Here is a 13898-nt window from a genome sequence, read left to right as displayed (position 1 = left end):
TACAGAATAGGCACCTATAACATATAATCAAGTGTAATGTAATTTTCGTCCAAAAAATTACAAAATAAACTGTCCGAAATTCGAATTCAATCTGTCCGAAATTTGATTTAGTGTCCGAAGTTTGATTCTTATTCTCTTCATTTGAAAAGCATTTTATTCGATGATTTTTTATGTTTTCAATAGTAGAGAAAAAAGTAGAAAGCTTAAAAGCATATTGAACTAATTTTTGAAAATATCAATCAAATAATACCTGTGCATAAAGCTTAGATCTGTTTCTGCATCATATGCCTTTAGCGTCCGAAATATGATTCAGAACGGTAACGATTCATTAAGAGTTTTCAAACGCATATTGAGAAGACTCTCGGATTATGGAACTCCCGCAGGAGAGAAACTAAAGGTTGATTTAGACGATGCCAGTCAGCGCTCTAGTTGAAGTATCCAGTAAACAGAGAACAGACACTCTGTTCAAGTTACTTGTACCAGTATCGAACAAGTAATTGGCCTCTAACTTGAACAGAGTGTCTGTTCTCTATTCACTGGATACTTCAACTAGAGCGCTGACTGGCATCGTCTAAATCAGCCTTAACACAGCGTGCTGTCGGTTTGGAATACAATTTTCTAGTGACGTTTATTCAGTAACGGTTAATATGACATAACAGAGCAAGATATGTTCATCCAAGGTGGAGCAGAATGCACAATAAATATATTGTGATCAGATTGATCTCAACACCCCTCCTCAATCTAATCACTGTTTAATCCCTAAAGCAAAACAATGTTTCCTAAATGTAACTGGCGGTAGACCTTTTGTCAATAGATCCGCTGGCTGGTCACCGATTGGTTTGAATCGTACGATTACCTTTTGCTTTTCGACGCATTCTTTAAAGAACTGCAGCTTCACATCTGAATGTTTCAGCTTCCTTGAAGGTGCCTCCGATTCTGCGATTGCTATTGCTGATTGATTATCTTCATATAAAACAACATCCTGATTCTTCCGCAACTCTAATTCCTCGAAAAGCTTGTTAATCCACAGTGCTTCGCATATACAGTCTGCCAGAGCACTGCACTCCAATTCAGTAGAAGAAAGCGCAATCGTTGTTTGCTTTTTGGTGCTCCAAGAAACAGTACAACCGTATACCTGGAACACATATCCTGAAACAGAATGGCGATCTCCAGGATCCGTCGCCCAGTTCGCGTCCGCGAAACCCGCTTCAGGTGTGACCAATGCTCTTGTGACGGATTACACTGGAATTGGCTGAAATACGACACAGCCGAACTCAGATCTGGACGCGATGTCACCATAAGATAGGTTAGACAACCTACTAGCTCCCTATACAGCTTTTCTAGGTTCTGCTGTTCTTTTGGCCTCTGCAACTGTATGTTTGCACACATGGGAGTGGACGCTGGCTTACACGACTCCATCCCGAAACGACGTAGAATTGCTTCGGTGTAACCCGGTTGACTCAGTTTCATTGTACCGTTGCTCACATCTCGTTCGACTTTGATCCCTAAGAACATCTGCACTTCGTCGAGATCCACCATACGAAATTTGCGCTGCAACATTTTCTTCACTACTTGTATTTGAGCCAACTCCTTACAAATAACAAGCACATCATCTACGTAGAGGAGAAGATAAATCGGACCACGCATGCTACTCCGCACATACAAACATCTGTCCTCCTTACAACGTCGAAAGCCGATTCTAGCTGCAAACTCGTTGAACCTTTCGTTCCATGCTTTCGAAGCTTGTTTCAGCCCATAAATCGATTTGTTGAGCTTACAGACTCGATTCCCCTCCTCAAATCCTTTAGGCTGACGCATGTATATTTCCTCTGTTAAACGCCCGTTGAGGAACGCGGCTTTCACGTCCATTTGATGGACGACAAGGTTTTGCTGGTTCGCTAAGGCGAGCATCATACGAACCGTGGACATTCTAATCACAGGAGAGTACGTTTCACCATAATCAAAGCCGTAACGTTGAGTGAAACCCTTGGCAACCAATCTCGCTTTTCTTTTCATGATTGTGCCATCCGCATTCGTTTTTATTCGAAAAACACACTTACAATCGACAGGCTTCCGACCTTCTGGTAAGTCGACCAGTTTCCACGTCTCGTTTTCGGCTAAAGATTTCAATTCGTCCTCTATTGCTACCTTCCATTCCGGCCAATCTGGATGCAATTTCAGCTCTTCGACGCTCTCCGGAACGTTTCCCACATAACTTTCTGCATTCAATGCAAAAGCAACGCACGAGTATTCACTCAATCTAGCAGGCGGATTCCGAGCACGCTGACTTCGACGAATTTCAAGAGGATCTTGCCCATACTCCTCCATTTCATCCTGACAGTCATCAAATTCTTCTTCATCAAACACATTTATCACTTGTGGCAGCTCCACACCAGAACCAGTCGGTTTCACTAAAACCGTCGACAATGGTGGCAATAAATTATCCGAGGAACCAACTAAAGGGCACATTGTAGAACCACCCGATTCAGACGACGGACCGGCCAGTTGAACACCGACACTACTTGGCTTCGAATCATGAATTCGTGGCTCCACTTCACTGAACTTCTATGACAGCTCCTCTACAACAACATCTCGAGCGATGAAGATCTTACGACCATCCCACAATCGATACCCGTTTAAACCGTATCAGACGAAATAACAGCTCTTACTTCTTGACTCCAACTTATTTCGCTTCTCCTTAGGAACGACACTAAAAGCTCTGGAACCGAATATGTGAAACTTCGATACGTCCGGCTTGTGACCATACCACAACTCATACGGTGTCTTGTTTGTTGTTAACGCCACCGTGGGACTCCTGTTTCTAACATAAACCGCCGCAAAAACCGCCTCACACCACAATACTTTCGACAACCCAGCATCTTCAATCATGGCCCTTGCCTTATCCATTATTGAGCGGTTGAGCCTTTCGCTCACACCATTCTGCTGTGGTGTGTATGGAACTGTATACTCCAGCTGAATCCCTTTTATACGACAAAAATCACGAAACTTTCTTCCCACATACTCACCACCATTATCACAGCGCAGGCGAGATATGCGACTGTCGAAATGTGATTCTGCCATCGCAGCGTACGTCTCGAAGGCCTCAAGCACTTCATCTTTCGTACTCAGTATGTATACAGCGGTAAAATGTGAATAGTCATCAATGAAAGATACAAAATATTTCTCGCCATTCCACGCAGCAGGTGTCATCGGTCCGCACACGTCGCTATGAATCAACTCGAGGGACGACCACTTCGAGGCAACGCTATCTCCATGAAAGGCTTCCTCGTCTGTTTCCCTTTGAGACAGGGCTTACAAACCACTCGTTCAACTAATTCGCTTTTCTTCAAAATTAGACCGTTCACCATTTCAGAGTCCATCATCTTCACAAGTCCACTTTTCCCGATGTGGCCGAAACGCCTGTGCCATAGCTCTTCGTTGCTCATGGCGCTTTGAGACACTAGTGCACCTGGCTCTTTCACTCGCGACACGTACGCGTTCAGTACATATAACTTGTCGTTCCGTTTCCCCGTGCAAACGACCACTCCGTTTCGTAGAATCTCGGCACTGTTTTTCGCGAACACTACTTTCATTCCCAACTGTCCAACGCGTTGGATTGAAAATAAATTGTACCGCAATCCGGGGACGCAAAGAACTTCACTAACAACAATGTTCAAGCTTTTCCCTCCAACCTTCGACACTATGTCCACATTCCCAGAATGATTACTCACTAGCGTCTGTCCGGAGGCCACTTTGATTAATACTGGTTTATCTAATTTCTTCACGTCACGCAACCAATCAATCGTTCCAACCATGTGGTCCGAAGCACCGGAATCGATAATCCACGACACGACACTTTTCCGCGAATCGCTTACATTTTCACCAACCGACTGACTCACGAACACAAGATCTCTCTCACTGATGTGCGCTTTACCGCGATGCACATTTTTCTTCGTATCTTTTGGTTCATCTTCTTCCTGATTCGGACACTCCGCGCGTTTGTGCCCAATCTTGCCGCACGAAAAACACTTGAACTTGTTCTTCGTATTCTCGCCTTTCCCGGCGAAATCAATCGAATCTCCACCAGCCGCGACATCATCGTTATTCACACGTTTCACACTCTCGTTGAGCAAACGAGCACGCACAAAATCAAGGGTACATTGTTCATCTGACAATGTTTCGAGCACTGTTACTAACTGGCAATAAGAACGCGGCATCGACTGTAACAAATAAAACACTATCAGCCGTTCTTCCATCTTGATGCCCGCTGAATCCAGATCACGAACAATTTTATCAAACAACAACAGATGCTGCTCCATCGTACCGCTCTCGTCGTACTTGAGTGCCGACAACTTCTTCAGCAGGAAAAATTGTCCGGAGATCCCCTTACGGGCGAACGCATTCTGCAAAGCTTCCCATATTTCCACCGAATTCCGCTTCTGCTTGACGTATTCAAGCTGTGAATCTGCGATGTTCCGAATCAGGACAGATTTGCACCGAATATTTCGCATTCTCCGTTCCACCAACGCTTTTTCCTTCGCCAGTCTAACCTCAACACTATCATCGACGAGCACGTGGTATTCCGCTACATCTTCCGGAATCTGCTGGATGCATGCCAGGAGACCCAGCTCCTCCAGATGCACTTCCATCCGGAACGACCAATTCGCAAAATTGGTACCGTCGAATAGGTAAACCTTCCTGTCTTCCTCCATCGCGATCGATCACTTTTCACTCCGATGAAAAACAACTTTCGAACACGTTTCCGACACACACGTTACAGGTTAGGGTGTAGTCTGGGCCCATAACCTGAGAAGACTCTCGGATTATGGAACTCCCGCAGGAGAGAAACTAACACAGCGTGCTGTCGGTTTGGAATACAATTTTCTAGTGACGTTTATTCAGTAACGGTTAATATGACATAACAGAGCAAGATATGTTCATCAAAGGTGGAGCAGAGTGCACAATAAATATATTGTGATCAGATTGATCACAACACATATTACTCGAAATTATTATTTCGACATATGTTGTGTTATATACCATTAAACAGGAAATTTATCTAGCATTTTTTTTTTGTTTAAAACATGAATAGTGAATATAATAAATGAAGTTAACAATTTGACGATTAAAATGGGTAAGTTTTCTTTCGATTGCACTAACCACTCGCTTTCCTCCCCGACGCAATTTGCAATCTTTTTGCCTAAATTCGGGCGTTAGCTCGCAACGTGAGTTGATGCTTATAACGAATTTTTCTCCAATTACCGATAATAGGAATTTATCAGTTATTGTTCGTGCTCAATTCACGTTTTTATCGTGTAGGTCCTGCTACTAAAAATTTATGTAATTGTAATCCATTATGTCATAATATCGAGCATGTTGTTTGATTATGTAAAAAATGCAATTAATGAATTTAACTGGCTGCTTTTTTAGAAGATTGAAAGGGTATACCTACTCACGCATATCAGATTATGATAGCCCCATATATGTCTTCCTAACATATATCACCATATATGTCTTCCTAACCCGCTTCACTTCCTCGAATGCACATAAGGGTAGTGGAAGCAAATTGGTCATGGGGGGGGCAAAGTGGTCTGCTTGTTTGGTAGTATAACTATTGACTATAGATACCGTATTGATAGTCTCCCTTTGTTTGAAGAATTTAATGACTTTTGAGCCACCCTGTACTTCTGTAGAACTTCGCATGTCAAAATACAAATAAAAACAGAAATTACTCTCTCGATAGCCATTCGGCCGTAGTTCTGTGGGCATGGTATCTAAGTAATTTCTCATGAAATTTAGTTTATTCAATCTGATATGTTGGACAAATCATCAATTTGGACGATTGTTCACATGTTCTAGGAGAGGTGAGCAGATATTTTGTTTAATCTCAGCGATTAATTAGCATAGAAATTATTTTCATGTTTGGGGGCAAAGTGGTCATAGGTGAATAACAACATACAATGTTCTGTTTACTAATGCTGATATACCTCATCACATTCTGCTCTTGAAGAAGATCCTTTTGTAGCTTTGACCCTGGATAAATATACCACTCCAACTAAACCAAGCCTCATTATGCGGAACGTTATGTGTTTCTTACAACGTTTTTGTATGCAAGAGAAAATTGAAATTGAGACTCTAGGTGACTAGGCCAAGCTTATTTCATACATGTACCTTTTATATCAAGCATGATTTGAACAAATATGGACGAAAAAAACACATAAATCTGTCCCATTTAGCTTGATATGTGCGGGTGACCACTTTGCCCCCATTAGGTGACCACTTTACCTCCAAGCAAAAAAAAAGTTCGATTTTTCATCTTTTTTTCTAATGATGAAAAGTGTACTATTTTGAATTGAAAAAAAGCCGTTTGCTATCTTGAAGAACAATGAGTTGAACTATAATACTCAACGGGATTTAAATCGGTATGTGGGCGCTGGAAATAGGCATATTCCTTAGGGTGACCACTATGCCCCCACTTCCCCTACTCGATATACATCACCGGGCTGTAAAATTTTTACGAACAATGCTACGCACAACGTGGCAACGATGGAGAAAATATTATTTCCATCTATAATATATTTCCATAGATTTATTTGACTTAGGCTTTTAGTTATGTATATCTAAACTATTTAGACTTTTGTTTAAAAATGATGTATAATGACTCTTTGTCTGTTTCTGCATAATTGAATAAACAGAAGAAAAGGGTAGCAATGGCTTTAATAGTATTTTTGTGTACATTTATGGACAGAATGTGGTTTCGGATTCTGCCACGTTTTTTCATTTAACCTGTTTAAAGGATACGAGTTCATACAAGAAACGGATTTTTTTTTCAGGGCTTCCATTTGATGTATCAAAAGAGAAAAAAATACAGATTTTGAACAATGAAAAAACTCAATTCAAATGCAATTACTGCACACAATCTCAGTCCTACGTCAAGTTCCCGTCCGTGCCCCTAGGCTCAGACCCATCAACTTTTTTTGCAAGTTAAATTATATTCGAAGATATTTTCAATTTTTTGGATGCCATTATGGTGATTGTTATGCGTTTGGCAGCTGGAAGCGTGGGTGGTGCATTTTTCTCAGAATCTATTGGACCGATCTGGCTGAAATTGGTATTTAAAAATGTAAAAATGAAATATCTAAATTGTTACGTAGCCGTTTTTTGATATCACAATTTTTCAGTAGTGCAAAAATAGTGAAGTTGCTATTTTTTCATTCGAATGGCCGCCATTTGGAAAATTTCGAATTTTCTAAAACCACTACGTAACAATTTAGATGATTCTTTTTTACATTTTTAAATGCCAATTTCAGCCAGATCGGTCGAATAGATCTACTAGATTCTGAGAATAGCGTACCACCAGTTCTAGAGAGAGTATTCACGCATCCAGCTGGCAACAGCATAATAATCAACATACAGGCAAACCTGTTTTTGTGCGATCATTATTTGTGCACTAAGAATTGGCTCTTTTTGTGTGATTTTATCATGAAATCGGAACATATCTTCCATAATTTGACAAATTTCGTTTATCAAGCAGATTGATTGCATAATATCAGACGTTTTTATTGCTTTGGTATGCGAAGTACAACAAAATATGTTGTCTGTTGCATATTGCGTATTGCTGCTTGCTAGTTGCTTATTGCTCCAGTGTGCGAGCCGCCTTACCTTTCGATAACACTCAGCTTTAATTTATCCGAAAGAGAAATTGAGCAGGTGAGGTAAGTGCACATCGTCAAGATGCTTTGTGCCTTGATTCCTGAAGATAAAAAACACTATTGGGAAATCTCTGTAACCAACAATTAAATTGATTAGTTTCAACTATTTAGTCACAATCGTTATATGCAATATGTGAGAACAGCAATACACTTCAATCTAGGATATTTTTTTCTCTTGAGATGAGTTTGATTTTATAAATTTAAATATTTGACGAGACTATTAAACAGAGCTTCTTAGTACATGATTTGTAGTTCTAAAACAAAATTGTTCTTATAAATGTAGCACTGCATGGGGATCGACTGTTTTTGATTAAAATGTTTGGCATGACGAGCTTTTCGGAAAAGTGTTTTTTACAAGAATGAAGGCATGTGACTCTCATTGTGCTAAACGTCCATTACGGAAGATGTTGTTTGAAAGGATTTGGTATTCTTTATCGATCAATAACATTAAAAGTAAAATGTCAATTTTGGCGCTTGCGTCACATTGCGAGATCGCGGCAGTGTTTTTCGGCTCCGGTGGCGTTAATACGTAAGTACCAATTTTTTTAAACTTTTCTATTGGATTCTTTTTACAACCAATTTAATTCTAGCCGTATGATCCAGATTTTCATATACAGCCTCCTGATCCACTTATTCAACGAACGGCTGCACCTTGCACCTTGTAGTTCTACCTTGGTCTCATACAGGGATGCCAGTTTTGAAGACATGTCTTCATTTTTAAAACATTTGACTTACTGTGAAGACATTTGGTTTTGTGAAGACATTTTGAAGACATTATGAAATATGTGAAGACATTTCAGTATGATAGCGTATGTGAATTTTTGAGAGATATAATTTTCATAAATTTCTAGCTATTGACAGGAAAGATCGTCAAAAGAAGTAAGGCTTTTGTATCAGTGTCATTCGATTGCATTTTTATCAGTGTCACTTGTTTACTTTTGTTCTTAGTAATCAACAGAGACTTTTGCCTCGGGTTTTTTTAGTGTTCAACTAGCAACAATCACAACTCGGATAAACCTCAATGGTTATGATATCGCCACTGCGCAAAGCTAGTCTCTGGGTCATTCACTCGCGTTTTTCAATCTTTCCAAGCAGAAAATCCACAAGTATATAGAATGAATTCAACAACGAGGGACTTTTAATGTCTCTAGGAGATATAAGTTCATTTGCACAAGAAAATTTGAGTGATTGTTACATTGTATTTTTATAAATTTGGACCTATATTATACTATAGATTTATCTAGATCTTTCAAACGACCACTTCACAAAACGAAGGTTCTCCGGTTACATATCGTTTCAATAATCAGTTTTATGGATATGGTTTGAGCTACAATCAAAACTTTAAAGCTGAAATAAACAAATTGAGTTATCACAGTTCCGTTTTTGTAGGAACCGGGGCGATATTCACTCAATCAACGGTATATCGTACCATGTGAAGACATTTGAAGACATTTTTACGTACCATGTGAAGACATTTGAAAATAATACCTGGCATTCCTGGTCTCATAGTGAAATCTAGAGCAACATGTCAATAGGGCCTAACTCAAATGTGACGGTTTCGGGAAAAATTACTTTGAATTTTTTATTCTCTTTTTCAAATCCTATTTCGAACAGTAACGCAATTATAATCACAATAATACATCAGCAGAAGTGCAAAAATATATGCTTCAATTATTGATACGGAACTGTACGAAAAATCAACACTAACATCATAAATTTTTTTTGACGGCGCCAGTGGTTGTGTGGTTAGCGTAACAGCCTCACAATCCGATCGGCCTGGGTTCAATCCCAGCTGGCGTCGTTGGGATTTTCTGAGGCGAAAAATCTCTGGTTACGTCTTCCTTCGGAGGGGAAGTAAAAGAAGTTGGCCCGGCTCATGAGTTGTTGAGTCTGATAGGTAGGAACAGGTGGAGTCGCCTCCCTGTTGTTGGTGATTGGCACTAAAGTGGCGGAAATAGGCCGACGAAAAATAAGCGAAGATAAAACAAAAAAAATCACAAATTTTTATACTTGCAGATTTCAGTTAGGCCCTTTTTGTTAGATTCAATGCTTATGTTGTTTTGATCAAGGCGCCTAGAAGTATATCCTAAGGTGGGCCAACTTGCTAAAAGCACTCTTCAGCCATCTTGGAAGTCTACTGTGTTTTGTTTGTAAACAAAAATACAAATAATCGAATATCTGAAATACACTCGACAAAAAATTATAAGAGGTTGTGTTCAAGACACGACCGCATTGTTGATGTAGAACTACGCTGTGGTTTAATTCAAGTCGCTTGTTTATAACTGCAGATATTATTTTATAATGCAACGAAAATTTTGAAATAACCATTCTACCAGTTTGGTCGCCCTGAAATATTTTTTCTTCTATTGTAGAATCAACTGACGATAATTGTTTGATGATTCATTCTTGTGATCGCAGAACAATACATGCTCGAAATGCTCGACCTGTCATCCTTAGTGGAGAATATACTTTCTTGGTGACTAAATAAACGAAATAAACTCGATCTGTTAATCTCCTTAACCTCGAAAAGAGTAGCACTGCTTCATTATGATCAAGATTAGTGCAAATGCAATCCAAGTTGAAAGCAATTTTCCGACTGGCACACGAGCCCAAATCAATTAATGACTTATTGAATAACTTGGTATTCCCTAAAAAAAAATTTGGTGTACAACCTTAACATCTGCTTCACCATAGCGTTAGCTCAGTGCATTGATGACAGAAAACAAACAATGTTAACCTGCTTGGAAAAATGCTGAATATTTGCCTCAGCAGAGATTCATTACTAATACCCTAGCGTAAATATTTCCCTCCCACTATTCCCCCTCCTTGTTTATATTTATCATTACGACTGCATAATTTGCAACACCAAACAATCATCAATCATAGCATAAAAACATTAGGCGATTGTTGCATCGTTAAAGGACCAATGCACACGACAGCAGATACAAATGGGGTTTCAGCATAGCGAAGATGCGCTATTTTTACATGTGGGTTATGAAGCACGCACGTACGCACACAAATATCCATATATCGATGGCTTGATGTAACTAAATATACACACACTCATCTCAGTTTTGCGCTCTTTCCAACAGAAGCCTTTTCTGTTAATATTGCCAGTCTAGATTAGCTCAGCTATCATCCTTTGTGGAGAGAGTTTTCCTACCGTCATGCGAAACTAAATCACTGACAAAATTCCAGAACATTTATTTTCTTAGTGAGCAGACGATAGCCTAGCTTGATGATTCCCCATACAATTGTGTAGCTCAGAACCTTAATGCAATGGTGTCAGTTTGATGCAATTATTGCAATGCTAGAGACATCAGCGAGTAAGTTATTTGGTCGCGTCCACAGCTCAATCCGAATCGAAGATATGTGATGACACAAAACAATGAAGAACAAGCGATATTCATTGCTTTGAATACAGAACGATACTGAAAGTTTGCCTTCCTTCCTTTCTCTAACCTTCAAAAAGGCCCTCGGAAAACTTTACTTCATCCATCATATTGCAACGATGTTGCTCAGTCGATTTCCTCACGAAGAATGAAAGTTTGCCTCAGCGAGATCCACTGTTTATACTCTAGGCAAATATTCCCCTTCGTTCTTCTTCTTTTCCTTTGTTCACGGAGACTTTACATCTTACGATTTCCTCTTCGTTGCTCGTCGATAAGTTGCTCGTTATTGACAGCTCTGTTCGGGAAAGCACACAAATGGACAAAACAAATGTAAGAGGAAATGAGAATGCTTCCAATTTTCATCATTTTAAACCATATACAGACTATGGGATTGTAATGTATAGCATATCAAACAAATCTTAGGGATTTTCCGATTCGTTTGGTATGTAAATCGTCAAAATCCGTTCGCGGAAAAAATAGTTATTAACGTTAACTTTATTTCATAAAAACGTGACCTGCTTTCTGATTTGGCACCCTTAATGAAAGACGTAGTCTTACGTAAAAAATTAGTGGAACAGAATGCGAAGTCACAAATTTTAAGTGATTTTAGGCATGCTGTAACTTCGTGAAAAATGAACGCATATCGATGGGATGCACATCATTTTGAAGCTACAATTTTCAGGTATTATAATATTTTTCGTACATATTTTTATCTTAGTGTGTGTAGATGTAGTGGGCAATAATATCGGGAAGAAATGAAAAATCAATTTTTCTTTGTTTTCATGTAGTTCCTGTAGGACCTTCCCACACCGAGATATTTTAGTTTGAATGAAGAATTACCGCTTCGTCTTTGATGATGAATAATTCAATAAACAATCATCGCATCGCAAATCGAAAGGCAGTTTTGAAAACTCCGATAAATTCTGCACAAGGATATTTTGTTACTTTGAGGGAAAAAAATTTATTTAAATTTTTTGCATTGATTTAAAAAAAGGGTCAAAAACAGGATTTTCATAGTGCTTTACAAAATCGTCTGTAGTTCTGCAAATATCGCAGTAAGTTCTAATGTTTCCAGGAAAATTTTTAGCCTAGTGTATTCGCTAAACATCTGTGAACGTTTCATATTGATACGTTCAGCCGTTTTTTCTAGCCGATTTTTCAAAGTTTGGAATAAATTAGAGGAGCATTTAATCGCAAATCGTACCAGAAGTATGAAATCATACGCGACTCTCAGAATGAACGATTCGTTACTTTCATCTTTATGATGGAAAAAAAAATTATTGATTAGGTTATATGGATTTGCTGTTGAGTTGGCTGGCAAAAATTTGTGTTAGTCCAGAATATTCTTGAAAAAACAAAGAAAAATTGATTTTTCATTTCTTCCCGATATTATTGCCTACTACACCTACGCACACCAAGATAAAAATATGTACGTAAAATATTCTAATACCTGAAAGTTGTAGATTCAAAATGATGTGCCTCCCATCGATATACGTTGATTTTTTACGAAGATACAGCATGTCAAAAATCACTTAAGACGGCGCCAGTGGTTGTATGGTTAGCGTAACAGCCTCACAATCCGATCGGCCTGGGTTCAATCCCACCTGGCGTCGTTGGGATTTTCTGAGGCGAAAAATCTCTGGTTACGTCTTCCTTCGGAGCGGAAGTAAAAGAAGTTGGCCCGGCTCATGAGTTGTTGAGTCTGATAGGTAGGAACAGGTGGAGTCGCCTCCCTGATGTCGGTGATTGGCACTAAAGTGGCGGAAATATGCCGAAATAAGCGAAGATAACAAAAAAAAAAAAAAAAAAATCACTTAAAATTTCCGACTTCGCACTCTGTTCCTCTAATTTTTTTTGTCGAGTGTATAATCGAGTAATTTTGTATCGAATAGTTTAAAATCAAAATATGAACACATCGAATAATTGTAACCGTAATTGCGATTATTGAAAGATCGCAAACATCGGAAGCAGACAGAGAAGAAAACTGTTCGTGTTGAGTGCGGCGAGCAGTGCAAGCGCAAGCGCAACAGATAGAGATGGAGATTCAGAAACTAAAACGTGATCTGATCAGCTCGGAGAACGTGAAACACAATGCCGAAAAGCATAATCGTAACATCAAGCAGGAGTTGCGCAAATTCTAAGCACTCTGTCTGGATTCGGAGGAACGTTCCCTACCCACTGCGTGTTGTGACCAACACAAAAATGCAGAATTATTTCATATTTTTCTCAAAAGAACAATGTGCAAACTTTAAACAAACTCACCTTCCGCTCTCTCTATATATATTTTTACTTGGATCGAATGAAGTCACTGTATAAGCACGATTAATTTCCTTAATTTTGAAATGAACGATACTCTTTACAATGTACTAACATGGGTGACAATTGTCCTTATATCTTTCTTTAATGGTTTAATAAACACGAGATATTTAAAATGTTTAGATGTGTAACAATAGGTACGCGATCGATCGCGATCGCAAGGGTGACGTGAAACGATTTGATTTGTTCCAATTTGAAAACATCGTACTGGTAATTCACTGTCTTAATATCTTCAATTTTCGATAGAATATTGAACCCAGCTGAGATGAAACTGAGCTTCTTTCAAACCCTACTAAATTCCAGCCGTTTAGGTCACGTTATACGAAACTTATATCCGCACTCTCTACTCCTGGGTAAGCTAGGATCCAAAACGGAGCAAAAGCAAAACTGAATTCAAACCAGGAGTCTCGTCCGATGTGTGCTACTAACGTTCATGTCCAAAGATGAAAGAGATTCATGAGGACTGTTAACATGTTCA

The 13898-nt window shown here is 39.2% G+C and overlaps 1 pseudogene; it reads right to left on the bottom strand.

Moving 5' to 3' along the window:
* Positions 1-8644: 8644 nt before the first annotated feature.
* LOC129772169 (U4 spliceosomal RNA) lies at positions 8645-8763 on the bottom strand (annotated as a pseudogene).
* Positions 8764-13898: the final 5135 nt, after the last annotated feature.

This window comes from Toxorhynchites rutilus, chromosome 2, assembly GCF_029784135.1.
Source record: "Toxorhynchites rutilus septentrionalis strain SRP chromosome 2, ASM2978413v1, whole genome shotgun sequence".
NCBI classification, from domain to species: domain Eukaryota; kingdom Metazoa; phylum Arthropoda; class Insecta; order Diptera; family Culicidae; genus Toxorhynchites; species Toxorhynchites rutilus.
The sequence above is the reverse complement of the archived record's forward strand: the minus strand, read 5'-3'. Positions and strand labels throughout refer to the sequence as shown.